This window comes from Protopterus annectens, chromosome 13.part0 (genome assembly GCF_019279795.1).
Source record: "Protopterus annectens isolate FY-2018-M chromosome 13.part0, PAN1.0, whole genome shotgun sequence".
Classification (NCBI taxonomy): Eukaryota; Metazoa; Chordata; order Ceratodontiformes; family Protopteridae; genus Protopterus; species Protopterus annectens.
Genome location: NC_056747.1, coordinates 1,353,910,663 through 1,353,928,932, shown reverse-complemented (window position 1 = coordinate 1,353,928,932; position 18,270 = coordinate 1,353,910,663). Strand labels below are relative to the sequence as shown.

The window sequence follows — 18,270 nt, the reverse complement described above, 5'->3', positions numbered from 1 at the left end:
AAGTTCTTAACTGTCATGTCTTACTGTCAGGTGATTATATCAATGCAGTAAATCAGCAGGAATCTTCAGCTCAGATTCGGCATACCAGAAGAGTCACTGGGTGCTCCAAATAACTCCTATCCTCTCACTGAAAACTTAGAGCTTGAACTCTGGTAGTTTTAGGATGAACCCAGAGTGACAAATAACAACAATGAGAAAGCTTCTAGTGGTTGCATTTAAATTCTCTGCAATATCCCAAAACCATTAAATGCAGATCCTACTTTGAGGAGGAGTTATCGGGATGACTACATAATCTTGAGTTGAGTTTCGATAACTAGGTCTCCAAAAGACAAGAGAGTTACTGTAATTGGTTCTCTGGAAGAGATAAATGAAGACAGAGCTTTACTGGTATCGCTTATTAACACACAACTTATGCAGGTATTTTAAAAATCTATGAAAAAGCCATGCTACACAAGGTCTTGTGTTCTGCATGTATATATTACTACTAGTTTTGTTACAATCCGACTATATCTGTATTCTGCCTTCCACACCATTTCTCATAATAAAAGTTATGATTCACCACCTCATTACCCAAACTGTTTAGTTTAAGTCAATTGCCAAAAATATTTCTAAACTCTGAATTAAACATTTGTTAATGGCTACTAAAACAGCATACAGCAATCTCTGTTCAGCATAAAACAGTATTTTTTAGTTAATCTGAGGTGCATTAGTTTTAAAACACATGAAACTGAAAAGTTTTTCCCCCTACCACATACAAAGTAGCAACCCCTCAAAATACTGTTATGGGGGCTTCAGTGATTGGTGGCATCCTCACCTTGATCACTTCCATTAGAAGTCTAATAAAAAGGTTTTACTCCAACCACATATCCAGATATTTAAATAAATAAAACTGTTGCTATAATCCTGTGCAAAAAACTGCACCACATAGTACAATGATTTTATTAGGGTCCATCCTCAGCCCTTTGTCTGTCCTCCACCACCATACTGGCGTAGTATACTCCACACAATGATCTTATTAGGGTACACCCTCAGCCTTCTGACCCACCACCACGTTGCTGAAATATGAAAACAATGTACCTTTTACATACTCTCCACTATTAGTGCTTGTTAATCAGTGTTGTGACATTGCACTTTGAGTGACATAATGAGAAGCGCATTAACCCCCACAGTACTCCTACATAAGTCAACAACAGGTTAGCGAACCATGCTCAAACATACCTATTGGTCAGCAAAACAGGATCACACATACCTACATGGTTAGGTACTTTCTAAAAACTGGTTGTCTATCAACACAAACCATAATTTGCATATTTCTTTCACTCCTAATCTCACAATTTAATACCAGAATACATTACAAGACAACTATCGGTAAATAATCTTAACCATATTTAATATTACAATAAAGAAACTACTTCTTTCTTACATTCACTTTAGTTAACGCTTTGTAGTAAGACAACAGTTTGTCTGTTGTTCTTATCTTACTTGGACTGTAAAGCATTTCATCCTTTGTAATCCATACTTAAATGTAGTAGCCTAACCTTGTGTAACAGCTAGAAGACTTCAACTAAAAGGTGTCATTCCAGGCTGTAAAACTACATTGTTTCAGAACAGGAAGGACCCCTGCATGTCTGCAACCAGCAACATTAATTATACTGAAAAGGTGCATGATTTGACAGACAGTCCAATAATTTTATAGATAATGCATGGAGTCTCTGTTTTCATAAAGCATCCATATGCTTCATGGCACTGTCTTCCCCAGCTCAGACACATTTTTGCAATTTCATTTCCATGTTCACCCCAAAAGTTGCACAAGCAGTTAGCATCTGGCTGAAATTGTCCAACATCCCTGAATCCTACTTCAAAGTACCCGCAAGTAGATGCTATTACACACATGGGGTAAAGCCTCAGCACAAAAAACATCTATGATCTCAGAGCCGTTCAGTGGACATTTGGATTCTGACCATTTACAAATTCTAAAGAGGCAAGCATCTGTCCAAACTCTAATCCAGTGACCAAGGTCACACATTCAACACTCTGAACTAAAATAAGCCCCATGGTTAGGGCTGCTTCATTCTACTTTTTAGGTAAGCACTGTAGGCAGCAAGGCCTTTTATATACACAGAGAAGGTATGTAAACAGTCACCACGAAAGGCTGATTAAGCTTGGCACTCCGCGCAGAAGACTAAAGCTCCGTGCCCTTCAGGAGCGCTGATTAAGCTTGGCACTCCGCGCAGAAGACTAAAGCTCTGTGCCCTTCAGGAGCGGTTTTGTGTGCCCAGAGAACAGGGGTTGATTCCTTCCATCATTTGCATAATGTGACACTCCCAGCAAGTCACTTAACCAAGCAGATTGAATGGGTGTGGTCGAAATAATGACATCAGAAATGGGCGAGGCTAAGGTGACATCACTGAGGTGTGGCCAAGAATGGTGTGATTGAGAGCTGGTCACTAAAAGATGGACGACAATGCCATATACCCTAAAAGACTTAAATGGATATCAAGGAGTGAGACGTTATCAATAGTACATGTATCACACACACACACACACACACACACACACAGATAACCTATCCATGTATCACATAAACACACAAACACATATCCTAGTATCACACAAACACGCAAACACATATCCTAGTATCACACAAACAAATATCCATGTATTGCATAAACACAATCGTATAGCCATGTATCACATACACACACAAACATATCCTAGTATCACATAAACACACAAATGCATCTCTCGGTATCACATAAACACACACACACACAAACATACAGCCATGTATCACACACACAAACACACATCCATGTATCACACAAACACAGACATATATCCTAGTATCACAAACATATATATGTATCCCACAAACATATATCCACGTATCACACAAACATATATCCATGTATCACATAAACACAAACACATATCCATGTATCTCACACACACAGACATATCCATGTATCACACAAACATACATCCATGTATCAAACACACAAAACATATCCACATATCACATAAACACACAAACATATCCTAGTATCACACAAACATATATCCAAGTATCACAAACACACATATAGCCATGTATCACATAAACATATCCTAGTATCACACAAACATATATCCAAGTATCACAAACACACATATAGCCATGTATCACATAAACACACAAACATATATCCTATATGCTTCAGGCTTTTTTTTGTCATATAAACATCAACTTTACAACAGCCAAGATGTTGCACTTCTATTTGAAGCTGTATTGTGGATTTCCCTTCCATTTATGACAGACACCTTACCTCTTATTTAAGCTATCTGCATGTATTGCACTTTCCCTGTAAGGTTGCATCTCACAGCAGTGACTATAGTTTCCTGTATGGTATTTTCCATAGACTTGCTGTGGTTGGAACTGTTCTAGATTTGATAGTAACAATTTTTAGAGTGGATTTTGTTGTTTATCTGTACTGCAGTTAAAGAATACTGTGCGTTGTCTACTTCCTCCAGCTAATCTCTCGCCAATCTTGCTTTTTCCCTACTTCCTCCTACTAATCTCTATCTCCATCTATTTTCTGACTAACCCCCCCTTCTTCCACTCTGTACTCCTCACCTACCTCTACCTCCATTCCTGACTATTTTCCCTTCTCCTCTTTTGCATTTTTATTCCTCATATACTTATTTTTGCCCATCTTTCCTCCCTTTTTTGTTAGGTTGGAAGCCTTTCCTGCTCACTATTGGTAAAGCAAGTGATCACCCCCTCATCTCCCACTTGAAAAGAAGTTCAACTTGATGGCTTAAAAAGATGATGCCTTAAAAAGACTCAACTCTACACTCTTCCATCTCAATGGAGTACGTGCAGTAGATAATTACTTTCTGCTGTATTTATCTTTGGTGTTTGTAAGGCTACCTGCACACAACCAGACCTCTGCCTTCCCCCCATCCCAGACGCTCCTGAAACCCAACTAGCCTTCCTCACAGCTTCTTATCTCTTTACTTATCCTCCTCACTGACCTTACTTTTCTACTCTGCACTTATTTCTCGGATTTTTCCTTGCTATCCCCCACTATCTCCTCCCCTCAACCTTTCAGAATCCCACTCGGACTTCCTCTGTTCTACACACCTTGCCTTATCCTTTATACCTGCCCTGCTGTATAGCCTGCTCTCTCACTAAACTTTTTTATTCTCCTCTTTAGAATATTATGACAGCTCACCCTGCTCTGTTTCACTACACATTGTTTTTCTAATCTGGCTATCTGCTGTATCTGGGCCGTTCCCCCTTGCTACGCTCGGGCTCACTTTGCTCCCCTAACCCCATTCCCACCCACCCCCATATCAATTTCCTTTATAGCTATACACCACACCCACTCTTCCTCCCCATGTCACTTCCTGCTCTGTTTCTCCAATTGAAACATACTCCTTCCACTAGAACCCACCCTTTACAATTATAGTAACATTGCCTTTCTTCTTGCACTTTATCCAATCTAAACACACTCCTCCTACTTAGCATTACCCTTACCCTCATACACTGATTTCTTCTTAGAATGCTGACCTCTCTTTATCTCTTCCTCCTTCACCCAACCTCATATACTTACATTACACTTTCACTTGTACTACATCCACCTTCACTTTCTCTCCAAAATGTACACTCCTCTCTTCACTCCATCTTTGTAACCCTATTATCTCTACTCACATTTTACTACTTTCCACATTATCATGTCCTCTCCCCCTCTCTCCTCCCCTTATTTTCCCTCCTTTTACTGTTCTCCTTTCATTTTACTTCTTTCCACATTCATCTCACTCTCCATCCTAATTCCCCTACTTCCGCTTACTACACTACTCACTCCAATACACACCATTTCTTCACCATATCACCCTCACTCTTCCTTATCTGAATTCTACTTACCTAAAATTAAACTGCCTCCCACATCTCCCACACCTAACCATGTAAAACTGAAATTAATCAAGCCATTCTCACTTATATCCTCTCTCTCTCTCTCTCTCTCACACACACATCTTATACTCTCCTACTCTCTGGTGACATTCACCCAAACCCTGGCCCTCAGGATAAGCAGACTGTTCCTTCCACAACCACCCACACCCCCCCCCCAAATACTGGCAAGTATCTTCTTAAGCATCTCTCTTTCCTCTCCATCAATATTCACAGCATCCTGAACAAAGTTACCGAATTTCACACTTTTGATAACTCAGTACTCTCCCAACATTGTCACTCTCTCAGAGACCTGGCTTAAACCTCACATTTCTGACAAAGATTTCCTCCCCCCAGGATACAACATTCTTCATCTAGACAGAACCCATACGAAAGGAGGTGGTGTTGCTATTCTGTATTCCAACTTCCTAACCTTAACTCCCCTTCCTAACCCACCTCTCTCCTTCTTCCCCGCTGAGCTTCTAATAGCCAACTTTAAACCTAATCCCCACAAGACCATAACAGTTGCTGCCATCTATATACCACTTGGTGACAATATACCCATACTTGAACAGATTCTTAACTGGTTATCTGACCATATCCTCAATGAAACCATTATATCGGGTGATGTTACTATAAATTGGCTTACGCTTACCAACAACTCACCTTCCGCTAGCATAAGCCTATATGGTTTCACCCAGCTCATCTCCTCTCCGACATTTCTTAACAAATCCACCAACTACAGCTCTACCATTGACTGGACCCTCGTTACCAATCCCAACCTCTACTCTCATACTGCTACAGTACCTGACTCCATCAGTGATCACTGCCCCATACAAACCCTCAGAATCTCCCCCACATCTCCAAACCTCACATCCTCTCTCAAATTAACTGGACCTCACTCTACATTACCCCTAGATGACGCTCTTTTTTTAACTCAATTTTTCTTAACATACTCAACTTTCTTGCCCCTTCATGTACTGTCACAGTCAAATCCCATAACTCTCCCTGGCCATTACACACAACTCATACTCTCATGCACAAAAGACTCTGCATGGAAAGTCTGGTCCAAAACTAAATCTCCAAGCCATTTCCAAACCTACACAGAACTCCGAAATCTCACTAGAAAGCAGATTAATCAAGATAAAACGAATTTCTATCAGCCTCAATCATCACAATCCAGTAACCTTAAAATGTTCTGGAGCACTATTAACCAAATTCTCCACCCAGGTAACCCATCAACACCCAACCCTTGTCCCAATAACTGCCTCCCACCTATTTTATCAACACTAAGTCAACTTATGCAAAATTCTTCCCTACCCAACCCCCCCCCACACGCACACACACACACACACACACACACACACAACCACCAACACCTCAGGTTAACTTCCTCCTCTCCCCAAATACAGTCCCCACTAGCTACATTAAAAAAACTCCTCCTCAAGCTAAAACCCTGTTCCTCATCAGCAGACAACCTTCCATCTATCTTTCTAAAACATGTTGCACCACCCATAGCATACCCAGTTTCCAGCCTAATTAACTGTTCTATCACTGAATCAAATGTTCCAACCCTTGGGAAAAAATTCTTTACTATTCCTATACACAAAGGTGGCAACTCCTTGGAACTCTTCTACCAATCACTATTCTTTCTCCCCTCTCCAAAGTCCTTGAACACTATATACACAAATAAATATTGGCCCACCTACTACAATACAATCTGATCACCCCTACCCAACATGGCTTTCATCCTCACCATAGCACCTCCACTGCACTTACCTTTTTCACCAATACTATCTCCTAAGCCAGAGACAATAATAAACTCATTTGTCTATTCTTAGATCTGTCCAAAGCTTTCAACAGTCTCTCATTCTATCCTTCTTTCAAAACTTTCTCAACTTAACCTATCCCCAACAACTATTTCTTGGTTTAGCAGCTACCTCTCAGACTGGTACCAATCTGTCAAATGGCTCTCTGCTCTCTCTCTCCTTTACTATTAACACAGGTGTTCCACAGGGCTCCATCCTTGGACACCTCCTTTTTAATATATTTACTAATGATCTCCACAATCTTGTCCCCAGTCACCTCTCATACAGTATGCAGATGACTCTACCATTATTTCTATAGCTGACAATCCTTCTGAACTACAAACCCCCACCCAAACATCTTTTAACCAAACCAAAACTTGGCTAACTCAACACCTTCTTATACTTAACCCCCCCCCCCCCAAAAAAAAAAAAAAAACTTTTTCTCCCAAAATCCCATCTCTCCCTTAAATCCTCCTTCATCATCTCTTCACTCAACAACACTGTAATAGCTCCAGAAACCCATACCAAGCTCCTTGGAGTAATTATTGATGACCAACTCAAATTTGACCTTCACATACATCCCAGTATGAAGAAAACCAATGAAAAACATGGTCTTCTCTATAGAAATAAAACAATGTCTCACTCCTGAAACTAGCACAACCCTTGTCAATGCCCATCTCCTCCCTAATATATTTTATAGTGCACAAATCTTTACTAACCTTCAGTCTACACTTCTCTCTAAACTTGAATCTACCTACAACAAAGTGGCTAGATTTGCTGCAAACGTGCCTTACAAATCTCACCACTGTCTTGCCCTCAAGTCACTACACTGGCTTGACTTTCCAAACCATCGTAAATATATCCAACTTCTTACCATTCACGTCATTCTCAACAAACCACTTTCCTGTCCTAGTCTCTCTTCACTAGTCACGTCATTCTCAACAAACCACTCTCCTGTCCTAGTCTCTCTTCACTGGTCACGTCACTCTCAACAAACCAGTTTCCTGTCCTAGTCTCCTATTACACTCCCACTCAATCTTTAAGGAGCTCAGATCAACATCTTCTACAAATTTACAAACCTAACAAATGTACAGGACAAAACTTATATAGCTACTCTCCAGCCATCCACTGGAACAGGCTTCCCTTGACTCTACGAAGCCTATCCCAGACTCCTACTTTCAAAATCTCTCTTAAACACTACCTTACCCACCTCAGTACTTGCCCCTGTAACCGCCCCCCTGTCCTACACTTGTATAGTGCAACTTTCTGATTTAAAAATACGCATAAATAGTGTGAGTCTTTTATCCTATAAATTGGCTGTCTGTTGTATTGTGTATATATATAATATATATATATATATATATATCTCACATTATAGTGTGGAGCTTTTCTCCCCGGGCCTCCGCTGAAATTGGGCATGTATCCAGTCAGACTATCCCAGTCAACAAATGTAAAATAAATAAATATGAATGCGTGGGTCTACTATCAATAACAGAATGACCCAAATATCACCCGCAAAAGGGCGACACTGCAAATGCTGACACACTGCTATGCATGCACCAAGCAAAAATCCTGGCATGTGCAAAAATGTTGTAAAGAACTAGTATAAACATTTTTTTGAAAGTAGAAAGCCCCCCCACCGTTAATTATTTGTACTAAAGCCAAGATCAAAAAATGAGGGAGAAAAAGCACATTTCCCAATCCTGAGAATTGTGCGATCTAGCACACCATGTCAACCTTCTATGTAGTCGACTGAACAGATGACAACCAAAATGGAGATTTGCTGCAATTCCCAATCCATATACAAGACACACATTCACGCATCCTACATTCTATGCCTAGACACAACGGCACATGTGCTTGGGGCTTCATTCACACTCACTACTGTGAAATTTCCCAGACTTAGAAAGTCACCAAAATGTTTACAAGTTACGTTTTACAACTATTTAAGATCGGTCCAGTTTGATTCAGATTTTCCATTATAGTATTGCTCAGCTGATCTGAGCACCAATACTTACTGCACAGTGCTGCCTGCCTACTTACATATTTATATGCACATACACACCATCCAAAATCACAATGCTTACTGCACAGTGCTGCCTGCTTACATATTCATACGCACATACACCTATACACACACCATCCAAAATCACAATGCTTACTGCACAGTGCTGCCTGCCTACTTACATATTTATACGCACATACACCTATATTTTATTTATTTATTTATTTGCAGTTGGTTTACCAGGATAGTCCATTGGGCCAAAATGAACCCGCTTTCAATGGAGTCCTGGGGAGAAAAGCTCCAGACAATATAGATTACAGTAGGTATTAGACATACTTAAACATTATAAAATTCTCAAGTAGACAAATACAAATGCAACGCACAATTACAATTAAATTAACAGTGTTAAAAACTTATAAAATTCTCAAGTAGACAAATACAAATGCAACGCACAATTACAATTAAATTAACAGTGTTAAAAACTGATGGCAGATTAAAAGGGATTATACATAAATTCAAATTTCTACTAAAGTTATTTCATAAAGAGAGTTCAACATATGAGAGGTAGAGTGTGGACTATACACACACACCATCCAAAACCACAATGCTTACTACACAGTGCTGCCTGCCTACTTACATATTTATACGCACATACACCTATACACACGCACCATCCAAAATCACAATGCTTACTGCACAGTGCTGCCTGCCTACTTACATATTTATACACACATACACCTATACACACACACCATCCAAAATCACAATGCTTACTGCACAGTGCTGCCTGCCTACATATATATTTACACACACACACACACACACACACACACACACACACACACACACACACCACCCAAAAACACAATGCTTACTACACAGTGCTGCCTGCCTACATAACCACTTACACACACATGCGCACAATGCTTCTCAGTTTGTAACATTTTATCTGAACCTGCACTGCTCGAATATGGCATAGATGTAAAACATCCTTGATGAAGAATCCTGGACAAAGCCAAAAGAAAATCTCTTGACATTTTTAAATATTGCTTCAAACGTTCATAGGACTACACATTTTGCCTCAACATGCATTTTTGAACAATAAGTATGAAGCTAACATCTGGTATCACTGACTGTAATCTGTTGTGATTTAAGAGAAAAATCACACCTTTTACAAGGAACAGGGCAAAAACCTGAAGCAAAATCAGGGATAGATGAGAACAATGAACTGTCTAATGAAGCTTTAGGAATTCTGCCAAACATTCAAAAAAGTAATTCCCCGACCTATTCAAACAGAAAAGCACATTAATTCAGCAAACTTAACTGCCAATTTAAGAAAATAAATATGGAAGTAAATTTGAAATACGTGGCAGCATTCATGCATGCTGAAGTATGCTTTCATTAGTAGAAGATAACCGAGATAAGACGTGCAAAACCAACATCCTGCTACGATGCAGACATTTCAGCATTTCAGTTGATGTTACAGTCTTTTAGACTGAAAAAGGACATTATTTTATAACCATCCTGTGGTTTTGATTTTTTTCTTCAACAAAAATATGCAACTAAAAAGACCGTGCCTTTCATGGGCAGATCAGCTCTCAGGTGAGTCAACGGATAATGTACACTAATTCAAACTTGTACATTGTGTTAAATAATTCTACAGTTAGACTAGATACTTCCTATTGAAAAAAAAATATCCTCAAAAAGTGCACATCTACATTTTCAGCATTTATTTAAAAAATATATTTTTTGTGCTAGTAGCCCAGATCATGCTGTAATACCATTTCTATGACCCCTCAAAAACAGATATAATTTGAAAATATAAACTCTTTCTTCTAAAAAAACAAACTTAGTTGACACAGTTCTATCATAATAGTTTATCTTCAAGCAATGCTATCCAAACAAACTTCTGGAGACATGCACCAAGAGCTACTATCTAAACTGGAAATTAGTTTAGCGGATTCTTTGCAAATAATAATAATAAAATGAGCAGCCTATCTGTATCTTAATATGAAAAGAGGGCAACTATCACTGCTTCTTTCACATGTCTTACACAAAGTTCTGCAGAAGAGAACGTTGCAACACAGAGTAAAACAGAATGAACGACACTATCCAAGTGAATCAGCAAACAAACAATCAGAAGTGGCAGGACTGCAGGAAGGAAGGCCACTGCATTGGTCAGTCAAAAGATGCACAAAAGCCCCATATAGTGTTGTAGCATCCACACAATTTTTCCAATTTGAATTTACACTGGTGAATTGCAAAAACTTCAGGAAACTTGGACATTTAATGTTCCACAGTACCATCTAACCATTTCATTCCCTACTAAAGTCACATTAAATAATGAAATAAAGCCAAAATACACTACATATTCAATTCTGGTATAAACTAGTAAAAAATATACAGTCCCAACACACCTAGAAATTGCAGTTTCCCATGTTTCTTCACAGAACTTTTTTACGTACCACAGTGTGTATTCTATTGGCAAGGGACTTTAAACACCCTCCATCCTTTTAAAAGGAGACAGGAATGAGGTTTAAGGGGGGGCAGCACCCCACTTTGCTAATGGAATAAAATTAAGAGACTACATACTTCAAGTTTTCAAGCAAGGAAGTGCATTACTTCAAACACAAAAATGAAAAATGTGAGTGCTGCATATGCAGACCACAACTCAGAACAGATCTTAATACCAAAATAGTTAATAAAAATAAAAGTTTTCCTAAAGGAAGAACAATATTGAGCCTGTGAGAGAGAGACACACGCTCTTGCCAGGCAACGTTACTAGATAGAGTACTACTCCTGTAGAAGATGATATTACCGAGTTTCAAAGAAAGACGTAAATCACATGCAAGTGTTTTGACACGACTCATTCTGACCAGGACCAGGCTTTTAACGTACTGGACAGCTCTTAGTAAGCAGAACGGAGAAATGGCTGTAAATGGAGGTCTGGATCATAGTTTTGCGCCAGGAGATTTTATTTGATTTAAATGTTTTATGTCCCTTTGCTCAGAATGACCATCTGCAGGCTATTTGTGTCTGTCTTTCCTCCCACTCCATCTGACCAAATGGCTTATTTTTTTTTGGTGAAAACACAGGAGTCACAGCAGCAGCAAGAAAGATTCATGGAAAACAGGCTCCTCTCTTCCTTCACCGTCTGGAAAAAAGAGGCAGACATCTTCATAAGAACTAACCAAAGGAAAGTTTGCCTGATTCCAGTCCCCTGGGCACTTTGGTGAACACCAAGATCTCCCGCTAAAGTATATTTCACTGGGCACAAGACTGCACAGAGATGAACACTGAAATTAATAGGACGAAATGTCAGACCAATATACTAGCATGCTGTTTTCAGAAAAAGTCGCTTGCGCAAACAGATTTTTTTATGTTAAATCCTTGGGAAGGAAGTACAGTCATTGACTCAAGCATGTACACTGCTTGTGAACAAAATAGCTGGATCACTATATTAAAAAAAGAAACATGGTGTAACAAAGCACAAAAGAAAAATAAGTTGTAGAGTATTCACAACTGTTTCATTCCCAGATTTAACTCCATACAGAGTAACAATTCCCTTGAAAACCAGTCATATAAATGGTCACACTGAAACAGATGTGGTTTCAATAAATATGACTGAAAAAAGGTTATTTACTGCACTAGACATGAAAAAAAATATTTAAACACTTGAACTTGAATTAACTAGTTCTTGAGATCAGTACGTTTTGTCAAAGATAATCAGGATAAATCATTTAATCTAAAAGTAAGACCTTGACAGCAGCCAAAGAAAAGACACAACAAAAGCAAAGAAGCAACAGATGCTGAAACGGGACTGGTAATACAGACAAGCCTGTGCTGAAAATTAAAAGTTGCTAACTAGTGCTGGGAATACAAATTCTGAATATATATCAGGCAAAGACAAGTTTACAAGCAGTAGTACAAATGCATTAGGCCTTGGCCTGACCTCGCTGTGGGGCTACAACATGCTACTGGACACAAGGGAAGTGTCACACTGGACCTATGCGGGTACATAAATATATGGTGCCTTCAGATACAGACCCACTGTGTGTCACAGTACAGGTAAGTGCATTCACACAGTCACATTTTTTAAAATGTATTCTGTCTGTTGGGGTTGACCCATGCAAGAGCTCTCTCCCTGCACCTTCCATATAAAAGTAATCACCTCAGAGGTTTCTGCACCTTTTGGGGAAAGAAAAGCAGTAACTTAATTCTCCGAATAAGTAGCTCACGAGCACAGCTGTACACACCAGGGACTGAAGAAATAGTAATTAAATGGTACACTTTCTGTTATGGTTTCTACAAATAGCCTTCAAGGTGGCCTATTTAACTAGCTAATTACAGACTAGAAGGAATAAGCCACAATCATCGTCATAAAAATATCTGTTCATCATACAGTTAAAACCATATAGCTAGTTGCCATTAAAAGACCAGCAGCAAGTGACATGTTTTTTCTGGCCCTAATGGCTACTGACATCAAGCCACTATGACTGCCCATTAAGTCTCCATTGCCAAGAGAAAAGCAATCTGCATAATGACAGGTAGCCACAAGGGAGATGTCTGTTTTGGCCATGACCTTATGTCCTGGGGGCTGATGTAGGCACATGCAGTCTTGTACCAATATGGGCATCATATGCCCCATCCCATGACATGGGCATTCTTCCTCTTGCATTAAGGTTACGACCACCAGCCCAATATCACCAAGCCCACATCTCCTGGTCCAATGGCCACTCATGCCACCTGCAAGCAAATTGGCCAAATAGGACCACCAACTCCCTCTCTCTTTTCACGATGCACAAGTCAGCATAAACTGCTCATCCCCACCCACACCTATCCGGCTCTTCCAACACACAAGCTGCTAATGACATGTGGGTCACCTGGGATGTAGACATGGCTTTATACCTTCACTAAACAAAACTGGGCTTGTACTTTCAAACTGTAAAAAAAAAAAAAAAAAAAAAAAGTGTTATTCTCTTGTGGACAACTCAAGTGTTATTGGGTTACCCCAAAGACAGACAGTAGAGGATAAATTCTGAAATGTAGTCAAGAGTAAGAGTAGCTTCAATATTAAACCCCAAACATTATGCACAATACTAAAAACCTACAGTGAAAAAGCACCATCCTCTGCCTGTACATATTCTCCTAAGGCCATGTAGTATAAGGCCCTTCACTGGCAGAGATTCTGCTCAAAGGCCAAAGAAAGAGTAAATTATTTGGGCTGTAAGATAAAGCCAACCTGTTGCAATGGTTGAAAGAATTCCACCTGGCATATAGTATAAATCATGCCAATGTAAATAACAGCCAGGAGAGTAAACAGAATGGTGCAGAAAATTAAATTAGAACAAGTGACACAAACTTCAGCATCCAGCGGAAGCTGCTTCCATAAAAGTGGAGATGTTTAATGATGCATCTGTTGGAAATCTGCCTGAGAAAACATCAAGGTGGACTTGCATCGTGCTGAGGAGAACAAATAATTCACACTCATCCGCTTCAAAAGAACATGAAAACGTGTAATATACTAGTAGGAGAAACTCTAGCAGCAATCTTCCTTTTTCATATCTGTGCTCAGGTGATGAATGTAGGCACATTCTCTGTCATGTCACTTAGTAACTATTCATCACTAGATGCCACATGATTTCAGAAGAGAGACTAAACGTGGACATGAGCAGCGTAAGAGAGCGTATTCAATCACAGAAGATTTGCTACATTCTGGGACTAGCAACAAGAAACACCTAAAAGATAGATAAAACTGTTTTTTTTTGCAGGTGTTCCTTTCATATATACATTTGGGTGTTCATAAACATCTGTTTCTCTTTCACTTTTTTGGACTAATGGTTGGACAGGGTTGGAAACTGACAAAAGGGGGAAGGAAGAGAAACCTCTGCTGGAAACACTTTCCAGTTTGGAGTAGTGATGCGTGTTTGATGTCAGTGGTTTACAGAAGAGACATTCAAATAAAGTTTTTTCTTATGAAAAGTGTGTGTGTGTGTGTGTGTGTGTGTGGTCTATATACACTCTCTTGCAGCCTCAGACTCAGTACCTCAGTCCTTCATTACTCAATCACTTCCTACCGCTTCAGTCTCCCCAGCCCTGTCCCTGCAACTATCATTACTGCAGTCCTATCCTGCTCCTTAACCCCTCCTCACTGTACTTTTCTCACAATCTTTTTATACGCTCTACTAAATATATCACTTGGCTCAAAGCTCATCTCCTACTGGTCTAGTTCTTATGCCTTGCTGTTTGTACAGCAGATCATCTTTAGCAAATCAGCCGTATTACACTCATTACTGCCCTCTCACTGTAATACGTATCCAACAGCTGCATTACACTCATTACTGCCCTCTCACTATAATACGTATCCAATAGTCCTACTTCACTGTCACTTGGCATATTTTGTACACTTGTATCCTGCTTTGATTTACAAAATAACAGGCAAAGTTTACAGTTGATCTACTTCCTGTTTAACGTGCACATCAGTGTTACAAATATGTCTTATGTTCAGTGTACAGTACATACAAGTCTGTTCATTTTTATTTGCATCACATCATAAGTTACCTAGCAAGAATAAAATTACATTTGGCACTACAAATATAAACATGAATTTCTTCAACTGTTGGTTAGTTACTGTTGAAACGTAATGCCCATCTCCTCTGTTATCAAAATTCTCCCTGTACGTCTTACATGCACTTAACTTCATGCTTGTGGGAATTAAGTTTACAGTGCAGAGTTCTTGTTGCCAAACATATGTCTGGACACCGCAAATTAAATGGGTTCTGAACAGTTGAACCACCTGGTACACAAACAAATCAACTAACTGTTCTTTGCTGAAATGGTGACTTTTTTTTTCCTTCAGGACACAAGCCTACATGTATATCCATGTAACCCAGCTGTATTTTACCAAAACTATTACAGACGTCATTTACAGTCCTTAGGCAGTACCAGACTACAGCAAAGAAAATAATCCAAACTTTCCTTGTTTCACTATTGATTATTAGAAAATTTTATTCTCTTTCTTCTAAAAGCTGATAGAATTAAGGACACAAACATGATGGCTGTAAAAAAACAATATGAACATGAACTTTTTCATAATAAAATAAGTCATCCCAGGGTGTAGAGAGTCCTGAAGAATGTCAGGATTCAGTAAGAAAGTTCATAACTGATAAAAATACAAAGACGAGAATGCTGTGATCAACTTGGGTGCTGCTACAGCTCACCAGATCCTTTTCATTTTAAGACAAAAACATTAGCTCATAAATAAAAGTTTGTAATAAAAGTTTCTAGCGGCACCTGAGATGTTCACAGAGATCATAATTTTTCCAAGCAAGAAGATGGCAACCCTGACTTAAGCCATAACTGAGATACTCCAGAACCAAAGTAACATAACTAAGATAGAACTTATGACAAAGACGTAAGCATATAGAAGTGATCTGTACAACAGTCTCCTATACTGGTGCTCTCCAACTACAGAAGTGTCACACAAAAGTTAAAAAATGTTGCTTCTTTTGATGTGAATTAAATGCTGCAATCATACCCCTCAATTGTACAGATTTTCGCAGAATGTCTAGATTTTTGCCTTATAGTTTTGGCCTGTTTTTCATTACATTGTGGCTTTCTGGCAAATTAAAGACTGACGTTAGAAAATAATGACAGACATTCGAGTTTTAGACTTCATACCCTTCAGAAAATTCACACTAATGCAAAAACTTGTTATTCTACCAAATTTCTAAGTTTGTAAGAACAATATTTAAAATTTGTCCCTATCTGTACCATTTTTTCATGACTTTGTCCAAATTTCTTACTCTAAGAGATTGAGAGGTATGACTGCAATACTAGAATAACTATTCAGAGCAGGGTTGACAGTGTACAGCATGCTACTCCTGTGTCAGATGGCAACAGCACCCTTACAGAAGCAAACTCAGTACAAGACAGTGCAAATACATCTACAGCTGTGCCCCATTCATATTATCACCCCCTGTGACATCATAACGATGCATTAGTGAAGATGCTTAAAATCTTGGGTCAAGGTTAGTGTTTACTGAGTATTTGTTGATGTCCCTGGTCTCAAACACTATTACAAAAGGTTGTCTCAAGCCTCTATTCTGGAAAGTTATGCAAGGACGGAATGTCACGACTGCCCTGTACGTGGTCAAACCCTTTAATGGCTCAGCATAACAGCTGAGAAAAGAAATAAAGAAAGCCATACAGGTGTGCGCCTCAAGCTGGCAACTTCATTTCCGTATAGAAACACTTTCAGAGGCCTGATGGCTCCCTGCTGCAGGTAAACAAAAGAGATGAACACTGACATACTTAAGCAGTAGACAAGTAACAACAGTAAGATGGCCAAGCAGTAAGAAGGACAGGCAATCCCAAGGAAGGTGCCCGCAGCGTCATTAGCGTTTCACCGGCAGCTGCCTGCCCAAGGGGTGCGCGCAAAGCCACCGGAACTTCCAACTTTACAAAGGTGTTAACAAACCAGGGGCTGCACGTTAATGCAAATCATTCACCGCCTCCCTTTCTCAGCCGAGATGCACAATGTTCGGCTCTGAACGCAGTTTATCTTCTTCAACTATGATGGACAACAACAGAAGTGACCACCTGCTGCTGCCCACAAATAGCACATAATCCCGGTAACTGTAACCACCGGGACAAAGGAGTTGTTACTTAGTCACACTTCACACGTGCATGGAGCTCGGCAGCTCACAATGCATTCTTACCTGCCCTTGTTTGTGTGGCCAGCCGCTGGGTCAGTTACTAGGCAGTGCACCTCAGGTCGCAGCTCCACTTCGGAGTCACAGCACTTGGGGGAAGAGTTTAGTATCCAGAGTTATATGTTGGTCCTGGAAGGTGTTCCCCAGACAATAACCTGCCTGAGTCGTCCAGGTGCTGCAGTAAAGTAGGGGGACCCCAACTGTGCTTGGGATCCTACGTGCGTCCTGGATTGAATCTCTCGTTTTGGGGGGAGGGAGGAGTTCCAGTTCGGGGGCGGGGCAAACCGATGAGTGACAGCCGTACCCAACGCAAAGGTTCCTAGGTGTGTCCTGGACTGAATATCCTGTTTTGGGAGCTGGGAGGGGTTTCAGGTCTGGGGGTGGGGCATAGAGATGAATGACAGCTGTACCGTTCCGAGTGCTATTAATATAGCATGCATAGGAACAGGGCATGCATGTTCTGGGTGAGCTCTGCCTCCTGCCCTGTTGGACTATGTTCTTGTTGACGTCACATTCAACCCCCCAACAAAAGGAAACGCTGCGCTGTTTGTAAACTTGAGTTATTTCTAGGGAGACCATAACGGTATGTTGGTGTGAGCTGCTCAGATCTAATCTACCAATTAGTAAATAACTAAAGTCCAAAGACAAGAAGGCAACTTTGCTGGGGAGGGCAAAATATACCAACATGGCAGGTGCACCTGTTGCAACAATCCAAAATGTTTTCCGTTATTCCAAGTGAATGCAACACTTAGTTTAGCTAGAGTTATACACAACACAGGTGAAAACATGGGTAAATAGGACAGATTCATATTG

At 39.9% G+C, this 18,270-nt stretch overlaps 1 protein-coding gene across 1 annotated transcript in view; it reads right to left on the bottom strand.

The window, feature by feature from the left end:
- The window catches only part of LOC122788066 (supervillin-like), a 1,698,127-nt gene extending 1,680,407 nt beyond the window's left edge, over positions 1–17,720 (bottom strand). The window contains exon 1 of the mRNA XM_044054988.1: positions 17,464–17,720. The gene's annotated coding sequence lies outside the window, so the exon portion shown is untranslated. The remainder of the gene's footprint in view (positions 1–17,463) is intronic.
- Positions 17,721–18,270: the final 550 nt, after the last annotated feature.